At 34.0% G+C, this 12,902-nt stretch overlaps 1 pseudogene; it reads right to left on the reverse strand.

Moving 5' to 3' along the window:
* Positions 1-10,172, reverse strand: part of LOC107854395 — a 13,753-nt pseudogene extending 3,581 nt beyond the window's left edge.
* Positions 10,173-12,902: the final 2,730 nt, after the last annotated feature.

The raw sequence follows: 12,902 nt of genomic DNA on the forward strand, positions 1-12,902 counted from the left end.
CTACATATCATTACCCTTATACATGACATCTGCAGTATGAATTTTGAAAGGGGACTGAATAGACTTTGTACCTCAGGATGAAAAGCACGATTTCATTAGAATAAAGGCTTAGACTTAAATCAATACAACTTGAAGCACTAATGAACTCCTCTTAAGTCCTCATGTTGTCTCATAACTTTATAGATGACTTAATCAGAGAGAACCACAACGTTGGGGGATCTAGACTCTTAGACTTGTATCACCTCGACAGTAAGGCATGGCCCATGAAATTATAAGAAGGAATGAATTTAGATAACTTTCTTATGGACAACTCTACAGCACGAACTAGAGTATGAAAGAATAAGAAACAACTCCTAAATGCCCGACAGCCTCCTGATTATAAGTGTGGTGCACAACACACCCATAAGTAACTCGGTAGCCAATCCCCCAATCCAAGTTTGCCGCAAGGGTCAGAGTCTCTGAATCTCTACTATGCCACAGGGTCGTCGCCAGTGTACAAAAGTAACATACCTGTATCGGCAAAATGCGGTTTTAGGCTATGATTCGATTGACTCATGCCCTCTTCAAGTAATCACCTAACCCTCTTTAAGCCAATTTTTAATTCTTTACAACATGCAAACTCTAAAATCAAGTTCTAAAGACTCTAATTCTGCTATGACATATATTTACATGGTATTGTCATACCATTGACTTGCAAGTCACATTCTCTGAGCCATTTATAGCAACTTATGTCTCTATTCTCAAATCGTGGAATTCAGGAACACTGTATCAACAATTCTTTTCAAGAAACTCATTCTTTAAAACACATGTAAAACCATGCAAGCAATTCTCTTTATCAACAATTCAATAAACAAAGGTGGTCATGTCAAAATTCTTAATTTCATAAAATTCTTTCTCTTTAACACAAAATATAGTTATATCAAGAAACACCCTCTTATAATCTCTAAATCATGTTCAAATACTATGACATTCAGAAATCTACTTTCAATCATAAAACATACATTTCAACTCTTTTCCGACAAAATCATAAACTTCAATTTAATACAAGAGAGGGAGTTCATCATTTTCGCTCTCAAACAATATTCAATCTCAATTTTCATACATATACATATACATGTAAATCAATTTAGGGGAAAGGACCACAAGGCCAAAGCAATAGTAACATTGAAACATTCGGAATACATAATTTAAAACATAGATTCCAAAAATCCTTTTAAAATTCATGCTTAATAATCCTAAAATCATGCTCTAGTGTTTTCAAGCCCAAGTATTTTTTAGGATAAACCCCATGTACATTAGATTACTTAGATTAAAGAGTAGAATATGGATCTTGATTTGTTTGTTGGAAATCTTGTACTTAAGAGTTTGATTCATGATCTTGAAGGAACCTTAATTTCCATCTTGTTCTTGAGAGTAGAGAGGATTGAGATGTTTAAAACTGATAAAATATAGATTATGATGCTTAGGTGATACAAGTCAAATGGCCACCTTAATTTTTGAAGACATGATTGGAGGTCATCTTTTAAAGACTCAAGACTTGGTCACTCCGAGGGCACAAGAATGTGCAAGAAAGACCCATTTTAAGCACAAGCAAGGCCATGTGTGGAAGATTTCTTAGAGAATCAAAGACTTGAGGACTCACGGTTTTGGACAACACTTAATGCTTTATGATTTGTTCATCTTCATTAAGGGTATTTTGGTCACTTCATTGGGTCCAAATGCACTTCATGGCCATCCCACCATTTAAGGGCATTGTAGTCATTTTGGCTTTTCTTGTAATAAAATATAAATAGAATATTTTAGGTCTTTTTCTGATGATTTGTTCATTAATGTAAGACTCGAAACATGAAACACCTTTAGTTGTAGGGCTTGGAATAGCCACCACACCAAAATGAGGGCAACAAGTGTGGATATCACTTGTGTTGCAATGTTGGCTTAAGACGTTGGTGTTTAAAGGAGGTAAAGTTCCTCTTGTGTCAACCTAGGAGTTAGGTTAACTTTTGTGTGTAGTGTTAAGGGTCCAATATTACCATATTCTTGGATTCTTAAGATTATACCAACCAAGGTGTAACTATTTATCCATTTTGTTTATGTTGTAATCATTTATTTGTGTTCTTGTAATTCAAGTCCGTGACTTGTTGTTCTTGTTCCATTGTTGTTGTTCTTCATCTTATTATTGTTAACATAGTTTGTTGTTAGATGTTTTTAGGTGATAAATACATCAATACATCATGTGCTTGTTGTTGTTTGTTGAATCCTAGTGTGGTCTTCAAAAGGGTCCTCGGATCTTTGATCTTGTAGACTGATTTTAAAGTGTGTTTCGTGTTGTCCTTGTAATTCTTGTATTATTTGGTATCAAAGCCATCTTTGATTTTGTTCTAACAAGATCAATCTTGGGCTTAAGAGTTGAAAAAAAAATATCAAAAATAAAAGAGTTGAAAAATTGGAAAAAAAATATCCAAAAAAGGAGTAATCTGCCCATTCTTGTTGTTCTTGGCCGAGAAAGTTGTTTTTCTTGTTGTTGTCTTGGCCGATACATGTTCCTTTGTGACTAGATATTATAGTCTTTTGTTGTTTAGAGTGTTTGTAGTGTTGGTTTTTTTCTCACCAACACTAAAAAGTGTCCAAATCTAAGCTTAAACTTGAACTTGTTGATGTTGTTAATGTGAACAAAGTGTGGCTGATTTGATGTTCTTGTCATTATAAGCCTTGACCGTGTTGAAGGCCTTGTTTTTGTAGAGTTGGGCATTGGAATTTGTTGTTGTTCTTGGAGAATATTGTTGTTGTTCTTGGTGTTGTTATAGTGTTCTTGTTGTTCTTCACCCTTTTCATCTTTTGTTAAAACAAAAAGTGAACATTAGATCCACAAAAGGTGAAAGACCAAGTTGTAGTACTTGTTGGTGAAAGACTTGTTCACATCACTCAAAAGACTTGAAAACCACTTTTCACCTACTTTCCTTAATTTAAGGACTTTGTTTCAAGAAGAAAGTACCAAGAAGGTCAAGTCTTGTTTTGAACTTGAAAATGAAGCTCCAAGACCAAATTTCCCTCCATGAACCAAATCCACCATTTCCAAATTGTAGATTGGTCAAGACTTGAAATTGGAGAGTAAAATTTTGATAAAACCGAGGCCAATAGTGGACTGCCACATCACTAAATTACTGTTCATGAAACATTTTGAGTTCAACTTTTAGATTTCTTAGTTTCATTTTATTGTTTCTTAGTTTCGTTTGTTGGTTCGAACACTAATTGACGACCTAGTAATCTCCTACTAGCTTGTTAGTTAGTTTTTATGCCCGTTTGTTCGTGTTAGCATTATTTTGTGCCCGTTTGTTCGTGTTAGCATTATTTTGTTCTTTTCTTGTTTATGAATCGTAGAATTTCTTGGTTTAAGTTCAGACATTATTTCCTTGAGTCTTCAAATAAATAATCCATTCTGACCAAGGAGTAGACTCATCCCTCGACTCATCACGAACTACAAGACGACTTGCAATACTTGTGAATAGAAGTGTGAAATGACCAAGTGTGTGAGAGTGTGGTGAGGTTGTTTCAAACTAACATGCGTTTTATTTTGTAGACTTGTTCTTTTCTTCCTTTTTAGGTGCAATTACGATGGAACCCACAGCTGCAAGTGCTATTTTGGCTAAACTTGAATCCATTACCCATCAATGGGAAGTGATAAATGAAAGGTTGGATTATATGGGAGTTCCAAGGGAGCACGTAGGCTACCTAGAGACACATCACGATGAAGACCATAGCTTATGTGAGCTATGAGATAAAAATGTTATCTCCTATACTCATATGAACGTAGTTGCAGTTTTACCTAGTGTAGGAGTGCGTGAGTCTTTATTTTGTAATACTCTTGATATTGTTAGGTCACATGAGGACCGAACTCTTGTTGTAGGTACACAAGTACTAGTTGATCCTTTAGATGACGAAATTGATTCTCCTCGTGAAAATGATTTGTGTCTATCTAGTGCTAGCAGTTACAACTTGACTAAGGTTTCATTACCAAGTGACGAGAGTATTCACACACAAGTTGACCCTTGTGAAAAACAAGGTGAGCTATGTTGGTATGTGAATTGCCAAAAACTAGTGAGGGTGAGCAAAATGATCAACCAGGCGTAGAGGATCTTGATTTGCTTGAATATTTAGAAAACCCAAGTTGTGATTGTCTTTGTGAAGATGATTTTGATTGTAGTTCTTTGGCTTCCCATGATGGTTTGTAGGTATGTGAGGACAACTCTTGTGAAAGAGAAGGTGATATGTGCTTAGAAATGCCATCTACTTCGTCTTTATGTGTTTCTTATGTTGGGCATATTCCTAGTGGAAATTTTGAAACTAGTAGTAAGTGCATGCATGGGAACCCTTTATTTGAAGTTGACTTATGGAATACCTTTCTTAACCCTCTTTTAGTTCATGATATTTTCAATGGTGATAAAGAGGGCGTGCTTAATTTCGAGGATGACACCCTAGGGGAAAGTGAGAGTGGCCGAGACCTAAGCCCTTGGTTACGTCTCCCATTCAATCCCGGTAACTTCTTAGGGTATGAAGGGTGGATAGTTGTTGGTCGGTCCACTTGTTTGAGTGATATTGTTAGATGTGTTAGGTGGACTTTACATTCAATTAGGACACCACCCCTTGATGGTGATTCCTTTCGCTAACTCCTTTGTAATTTTTTTTCTAAGTCCCTCATGATTACAAAAAAGGACATGTGGTTATATCTCAAGTGTGTACCTCCTTAGCATGTTGATGTTGTTTATTGTACTAACTCTAACCCTCATATCATGAGAATGTGGTGCTTGTTTGTCTTCTCTTTGTTCTTGCAAAGTATGGATTCGAGGCCGAATCCTTTTCAAGAAGGGAAGTATGATACAAGTCAAATGTCCACCTTAATTTTTGAAGACATGATTGGAGGTCATCATTTAAAGGCTCAAGACTTGGTCAACTCGAGGGCACAAGAATATGCAAGGAAGACCCGTTTTGAGCACAAGCAAGGCCGTGTGTGGAAGATTTCTTGAAGCATCGAAGACTTGAGGACTTAAGGTTTTGGACAACAGTTAATGGGTCATGATGTGGTCATATTCATTAAGGGTATTTTGGTCACTTCATTGGGTCCAAATGCACTCCATGGTCACCCCATCCTTTAAAGGCATTGTTATCATTTTACCTTGTCTTATAATAAAATATAAATAGAACACTTTAGGTCTTGTTTTGATGAGTTGTTCATTGATGTAAGACTTGAAACATGAAACACCTCTAGTTGTAGGGCTTGGAATAGCCACCACACAGAAATAAGGGCAACAAATGTGGATATCCCTTGTATTGCAATGTTGTCTTGAGACGTTGGTGTTTAGAGGAGGCAAAGTTCCTCTTGTTTCTACGTAGGATTTAGGTTAACCGTTGTGTGTAGTGTTAAGGGTCCAAGATTACCATATTCTTGGATTCTTAAGATTATACCAACCAAGGTCTAACTATCTATCCATTTTGTTTATGTTGTAATCGTTTGTTTGTGTTCTTGTAATTCAAGTTCGTAACTTGTTGTTCTTGCTCTTCATCTTGTTGTTGTTAACATAGTTTGTTAGCTGTTTTTAGGTGGTAAACACATCAATACATTATGTTCTTGTTGTTGTTTGTTGAATCCGAGTGTGGTCTTTAAAAGGGTCCTCGGATTGTTGAACTTGTGGACTGATTTTGAAGTGTGTTTCGTGTTGTCCTTGTAATTCTTGTATCATTAGGGTATGATATAATTTCATTGGGGAGGTTTATAGGAAGGGAAAGTACCAAAGTATCCCGCTAAAAACTCACTTTTTGCGTGTTTCAGCCTCAACTGACACCTCTCGAAAAAATGATTATAACTTTGCACTCCGATATCAGATTAATTCAAAACCGGTGGCGTTGGAAAGATCACTCAAAGAAATTTTATTTGATATATAGTAGGCCCTATAAATCATTATATACAATAACTTATGATCGACAAAATTTGACCCAATTTTAGACATTCACTAAAACTTAAGCGATAGAAAAGTTTTCAACTCGTCTCTGAGCTAGGGGATTTTTCTAACCTCAATTCACATTCAAAGGTATTCACAACATATAATATTGGTCATCACACATTTATTAGCAATAAATCCATGAGTTCGGGTCTATATGCGTAGGAACGATGGTTTAAACTTTAGCTCAAATGTGCAGGGTGTTACAAAAGTAAAGCTTTTAGACCTAAGTGTTATGGCTCAGAAAGTTTATTATTATGCTTTATTACTCTTGTTTATTATTTCATAGCTTTGATTTTATTCCAGCCCAAGGTGAGTCATTTACACTTAGCATGCGTTATATGAAAATCTAAGTGCACATTGAGTTATTGTTTTACTTATCCATTCATCCCCAAATGCTCAGTATATTTCAGAAGTATTGATCCACATATACGTCTATGTGCTATACTTTCTTATAATATAGGTTCTGGTGCTCAATTCTAGTAGCATGATTGATTACAAGTATCCCCACCTACATCCCAAAACTTGGTGAGTCCTCATAGTTCGAGGACCCATTTTATCAGACTTGCTATTGATGAAGTATTTTAGCTATTTGATTTTGTTTAGTTCGAGTCAGTAAGGGCTTGTCCCAGTGGATCTCTAGTTAGAAGTTGAGGCTTGTCCGACTGTTTTGGTTATAGACTTAAAAGTGTTTGTTTTCAAGATTTCAAAGTTTAAGACTTTCAATTAAGACATTAATTCAGTTATTTCAAGATTTCATATGTCAAAGTTTATCTTTATTATAAGTTTCAAAGTTGTTAGAAGGCTTAAAAGGTTAGTTTGAGACTACTTGTAGTCTTGAGCACCGTGTGACGTTTAGGGTGTATTTTCGAGGCATTACAGTTGGACAGTAAGCAAGCTGCTCTCCATCGACGTGCTTGCTCCATCATTTTACTATAATACCCCTAATTAATTATTATAAGTTATTTATATATTAAAAAATTAATAATATATAATTAAAAAAGTAAAATAGTCGTTTATGATATGTCTGTTTCAGCTCCTTTAATCACTCTTAATTAATTATTATAAGTCATTTAACTATTAAAAAATTAATAATATTTAATAAAAAATAAAATAAACATAAAGTAATAACTTAATTTTTGATGTTTTAAATTAACTTGATATTTTATATGGGGTCCACTTAAAGTTTTTCACAAGTATATTTTATACTCCCTTTATCCCATTTTATGTGTCATCATTTGACAAGGCATGAAGTTTAAGAAATAAATGATGACTTTGTAAAGTTTACAAAATTGCCCCTCTTAAAGTTGTTTTAATGTTTACTTTTTAGTTGTTTTTTTCTTAATAAGTGGGATCCACTAAGTATAAAATAGGAATGATATTATTAATTAGCTACCAAATAAGGAAAGGTGATACTCTTTTTGAGACGGACAAAAAAAAATGACGACACATAAAATGAGACAGGGGAGTAGTTTTTTTGTTATATCACTTCTAATTAGTTACTAGAGTCATTTATGACATGCCTGCTTCGTTGTTTCAATCGTTATTTACTATATCATCCTCAATTAATTATTATAGGTCATCTAAGCATTAGAAAATCAAAAATACTTCTTAAAAAATGTAAAATAGAGACAAATGATAAGTTAACCTTGATGTTTTAAATTAACTTGACGACTTATATGGGCCCACTTAATTTTTTTCACAAGTACTTTTGATAGAATTTTACTATATGACTTCTAATTAGTTATTATAAGTCATTTAAGTATTAGACGATAAATAATATCTAATAACAATGATAAAATAGATACAAAATGATAAATTAAAAATGGTTAGATGAAGTACTTTGCAATAGTCATATCTGTGGCAAAAAGAAAGTATGGGAGTAGTACACTTATTGAGATCTAAATTATTGGATTCAAATAAAAAATTAAATATATAATTATGAGTTAAGATCTGAATGATCAAAATTTTAATTTTTAGTCTGTGCAAATAAATGAAGCATAAAATACAAAAACAAGAACATTAGATTTTAATTTTTCTTACTACTTTTTCGGTTCAAGTCATGTGACATCATTTGATCACGGAGTAGAAAAAATGAAATGATATTTGAAATTTGTGGTATAAATAAACGTTAGAATTTGTGTTATTATAAAACATTTCATAAAAAAATAAAATAAAAATTATAAAAACAAATTATTTATAAAGATCAAAAAAAGACATTTTTTAAATATTTTAAAAAAAAAATCGTCACATATATTAAATTAAAAAGATATAAATGTTGTGTTCGGACTCTGCCCGAGCGATATACCACTAGTACACTCACATATATATACACACATATATAGGGCAACTTAGATAAAGCCAACCCTTTATTAAGTAATTACTCTCAATGTCTACTCTTTTTTAAATTACATAAAATCTCTGATTTTGAACCAGCCTAATGCACCCCATTGTGCCGGATACATCACTTGTCGATGCATAATTAATAAATCAAAATTTTATGTATTAGTAACACAAAAATGCATTTTGATACATAATTTTGTATCACATTATTAATCAAATAAATTATTCTTATGCATCTGTATACAAAAATTAGTACGATCATAACATTTATACTTTTTTAGCTGGTCCCGTGATGTATCTTCATGCCCTTCACCATCTTGCATTAATCAGATACATTAGTCGACGTATCAACAACATGAAAATTCGTTAGATACATAAATTCGTAAAATTCTCTGAACGGAGGAAACAAACGTTTCTATCTGATTTGACAAGGTCTCCACCTATATTGTCAAAATTCTCCGACATTCACCGAAAAAGATGAAACTTTGGAAGGTTTTCGTTTTGGTGGTGATTCACCGTCGTTGGGCTGTTCAGAGATGTGAGCTGATGGTATTATATTTTGAGCTCATTGTATTATTATAATTATCAATTCAAACCTATTGAATTATTGTAATTTTAATAAATTTTATATATAAATTTATACTCCCAATACATTTAAATTACTGAATTCATATAAACCAATGTGTGCATGATGCATTCTACCACTAATTACATGAATGACAGGCTGAAACAAATTGCTGGTTTGAGCAGCTAATTCACGGGAATGACCTGATTATAAAATGACTAACTTGGCTTAATAATTGAGACAATTGCTGCCTTTTACATTGCCACTTCTATGATGATAATAAAAAAGTAATGCTGGTGGCACTATTTTATTTTTTATAGGGAATAAAGACTTGAGAATGTATGAAATAACGGGGACTAGGAGTACTAGGACAACTTTGTGATGATCATGGATTAAGCAGCCAGTTACAACTTAGATCCATCATGTTTTATAAGTTAGGATTCAAGTAATTAAATCTCTAATTAATTACAAGATAGCCTTCTTTTTCTTTTATCCAAAAACCACTACTTGATAAATTTTCATGACATTTTCTCTAATAGTTGCTCCCTGTGAGCAAGTTTGCAATTTGGTACAAACTGTCGGATATAAGAGTAACATAGCAAATCAATTAAGCAAAAAGGACAAAATACTTGACCTTTAAATACAAAAGCAAAGAACTAAGACTTAAAGGCTTAAAGCTGCACAAAGGTCCTGGACGGCAAAGTTAGAAATCTCATTAAGGGTGTTCAAGATTTCATATGTACATATAAAATATAACTTTTGACCTATGTACAAAACATAATTTTCAACTAACAGTGTTCGACTAATCACCCTTTACTACTTGTAGCTACACTATTTCTCCCGATCATCTCAAATTTGGCTTTTCTCTCCTCCCATACCCCTTAAAGGATTTGTAGTCTTTTTTTTGCTTTACAACTCCTTCAAAAATCCAGTCAGATCCAAAAACATATGAATTTAAATTTTCATGATCATCAACTGGATCTGGTAGCTGAAACGAGATAGAAAATTCTCCCTGTGGACATAGGTTCTGACTTAGCATCTTAAAAACCACATTTTTCTTGATAATCTTACTTTCTCCGATCACACTCACTCGTTTTATGACAACTATCCCATTTGGTCCTACATGACAACTAAAGCGTCTCTCATCCCTTGCTACACCTGGAAGTGAAACGCAAAATATACATAGTCATTTTCGGTTTCAGCAATATCAAAAGATCCAACAAGTGGTCCAACCTTTCCCAACAAAGCTGATCCAGTAAGCACAACCCCATAATTATCCTACCACTCCTCTCTGGCTGGACAAATCGTGAAATAAACTGTTGGAACTTTGAAGTTTTGATGAATGACAATATGAATGAAACAAGTTGAATTTGATTCAAACACTTGATGATAAGGGAAAGCAAGTTGAGTTGAAAAAGGAGTCCTATGTGAAGAAGGAGTTTCACTTCTAAGCATATCCTTAAGAGTCCAATGTGTGGAAGGAGAAAGATTCTGAAAATTGAAGAATTCAAAAGAGTTGGAGTTTTACTACAACACTAAGGAGACAAGAGTTGGAATTGAAGAAGGAGTCTCACTTGAAGTAGAACTCTATCCAATGAGAGTTCTAATTAAAGTTGGAGTTTGAAATAAAGAATGACTGTTTGGACAGTTGTGCTTAAATAGAAGATGCAGCAGCCAGAATAATTCACGCACTTAAAAAAGCAGAAAAGCTGAATGGACAGATTGACTTCACGAAGTGCTACTCAATCACTGAAGAAACACGTTGAAGAATCTGGTCCTCAGTACAGAATCCAGCTAAGATTTTTAGCGTTGATTTTTAGAGTTGTTCATTGTGTTTGAGCTATTCATGTAATATTAGTTTCAGTGTGTCATAAACTGAATTAGGAGCTAGTCTTTGAGTTGGGGAAAACTCAGAAACTTTGGGAACACATACCTTGGGAGGTGTGTGTATTTAGGAATTAGAGTTTATAATTCCTAGTTGTTGAGTTATAGGGATTAGAGTTTATAATTCCTAGTTGTTGAGTTATAGGAATTAGAGTTTATAATTCCTATTTGTTGGTTACAAGAGTTTTGTAATCAGTCGTTGTTGAGGGTCAGAGTTTTTTAGTGAAGTTGGGGTTAAATCCTATAGAGGTGCAGGTCGTAGTTTTTTACACCTTTTGAGCCGGGTGTTTTTCATGTAAAAATCATTGTGTTCTTTACTTTCTGTTTACTGCTTTCTTGAAACACGCCAGGCAACACATTCCATCGATAAGAAAAAGTTAGGCGAAAATAAGAAATCAGTAGGGCACGAATTCTTAACAAGTGTATCACAGAGGGTTATCTTGTGAAGGCTAACACCTTAAGATAAGATCCAAGATGAATTCTACACCACCTACTGGATACTACGAAGGACAAGACATCAATAGGCCTCCGTTGTTCAAGGGACAATACTACTTAGGATGAAAATAAAGGATGAAAGATTTCCTTCAGGCTGTGGACTACGAACTATGGAATATAATTATCGATGGACCTCAATACCCCATGAAGAAGGATGTTGAAAAGAAGAAAGTATTAAAGGACAAGAACGAGTATGATGAGGCTGACTTTAAGATGCTTGGAAAGAATACTAAATCCAAGTATATTCTTACTTGTGGACTTGGAATAGATAAATACAATAGGATCTCAGGTGGTACCTCTGCAAAAAAAATTTGGGATACTCTTGTGGATAAATATGAGAAGAATATGAAGAATTTCAAAAAGAACGAAGGAACCAAGGATAAGTCACCAGCATTAAAGGCGTCTGACAAAGAAGAATCAGATATGGATGATAAAAATCTTGTCAAGAACTTTAAAAAACAATTTAAGAAAGACAAGCGGCAGAACAAAAAAGGAACAAGTAAAAGGTGTTGTTCCAATGATAAGTCTCAAGGTGGTTGCTTCAAGTGTGAGAAGATAGATCACATGATCAAAGATTGTCCAGTTTGGGAAATAGAATGGAGAAAGGAAATGGCTGAAAAGGAATTGCAAGAAAAAAACAAAAAGAGGGAAGAATATGCAATGGTAGCAGCTTGGGGATTGGACTCATATAATGATGAATTTGATGAAGCAGCACTCATGGCTTATGGATATTTAGACTTGGAGGAAGAAGATGATGCTTCTGAGGTAAGTATACTTGAACTTAAAGAAAAGTTGCATTTTTTTTCTAAAACAAAACTTATTTCATTGATGAGTGCACTAGTTGATGACTTCCAAGAATCAACTTCTGATAGGGATGAGCTATTCAACAGTCTTGCAAGCATCAAATTTGATTTTATTGATTTAGAAGCTTGCAAGAACATTGTAAAATAGGAAAACTGCACTCTCAAGAAACAGGTTGAGCAACTTGATTCTTCAAACAATGATCTTAAGTATGAAGTTCTAAAATTGATACTCTCTAAAAAGGGAAAAAGGCCATGAGAAAAGATCAAGAAAATGCTGAACTTAAGCTAGTTAGATACAAACAAGAATGTCATGATCTAACTAAAAAAATGAATAAGTTGAGTCAAGAAGTTTCTAAACTAAAACTTGATCTTGAAAGGGAGAATAGGTGGACAAACTCCTCAAGAATTATTCACAAATTGGGGGAAAGAAATTACAGTGAAAAGGCAGGATTAGGATTCCATAAAAATTTTGATATTCCTAAAGGTTTATGTTATATTTGTGGTAACCTTGGACATCCAACCACTGAATGTTCAGTTGCTGCCAAAAGCAGATCTAGCAGTCTAAATCTGACAAATAAACTATCTCAGGTCAAGAAAAGGATAAGTAAACCTGGTCAGAGAAACAGGTCACGTAACCTGTTGCTTGCATGGGCTAGAAGAAATCCGATTCATCCATTTACTCATAAGAAATGACCCAAGCTTGTCTGGGTGCCTAAATTTAACCCCTAATTTGTTTTGCAAGTGAGAGTGAAAGGAGGCAAGCAAAATTTATACATGGATAAGGCTTGCTCAAGGCATAAGACTAGAAGAAAATAAAGT

The sequence above is a fragment of the Capsicum annuum genome, chromosome 11, assembly GCF_002878395.1.
Source record: "Capsicum annuum cultivar UCD-10X-F1 chromosome 11, UCD10Xv1.1, whole genome shotgun sequence".
In the NCBI taxonomy this organism is placed as follows: domain Eukaryota; kingdom Viridiplantae; phylum Streptophyta; class Magnoliopsida; order Solanales; family Solanaceae; genus Capsicum; species Capsicum annuum.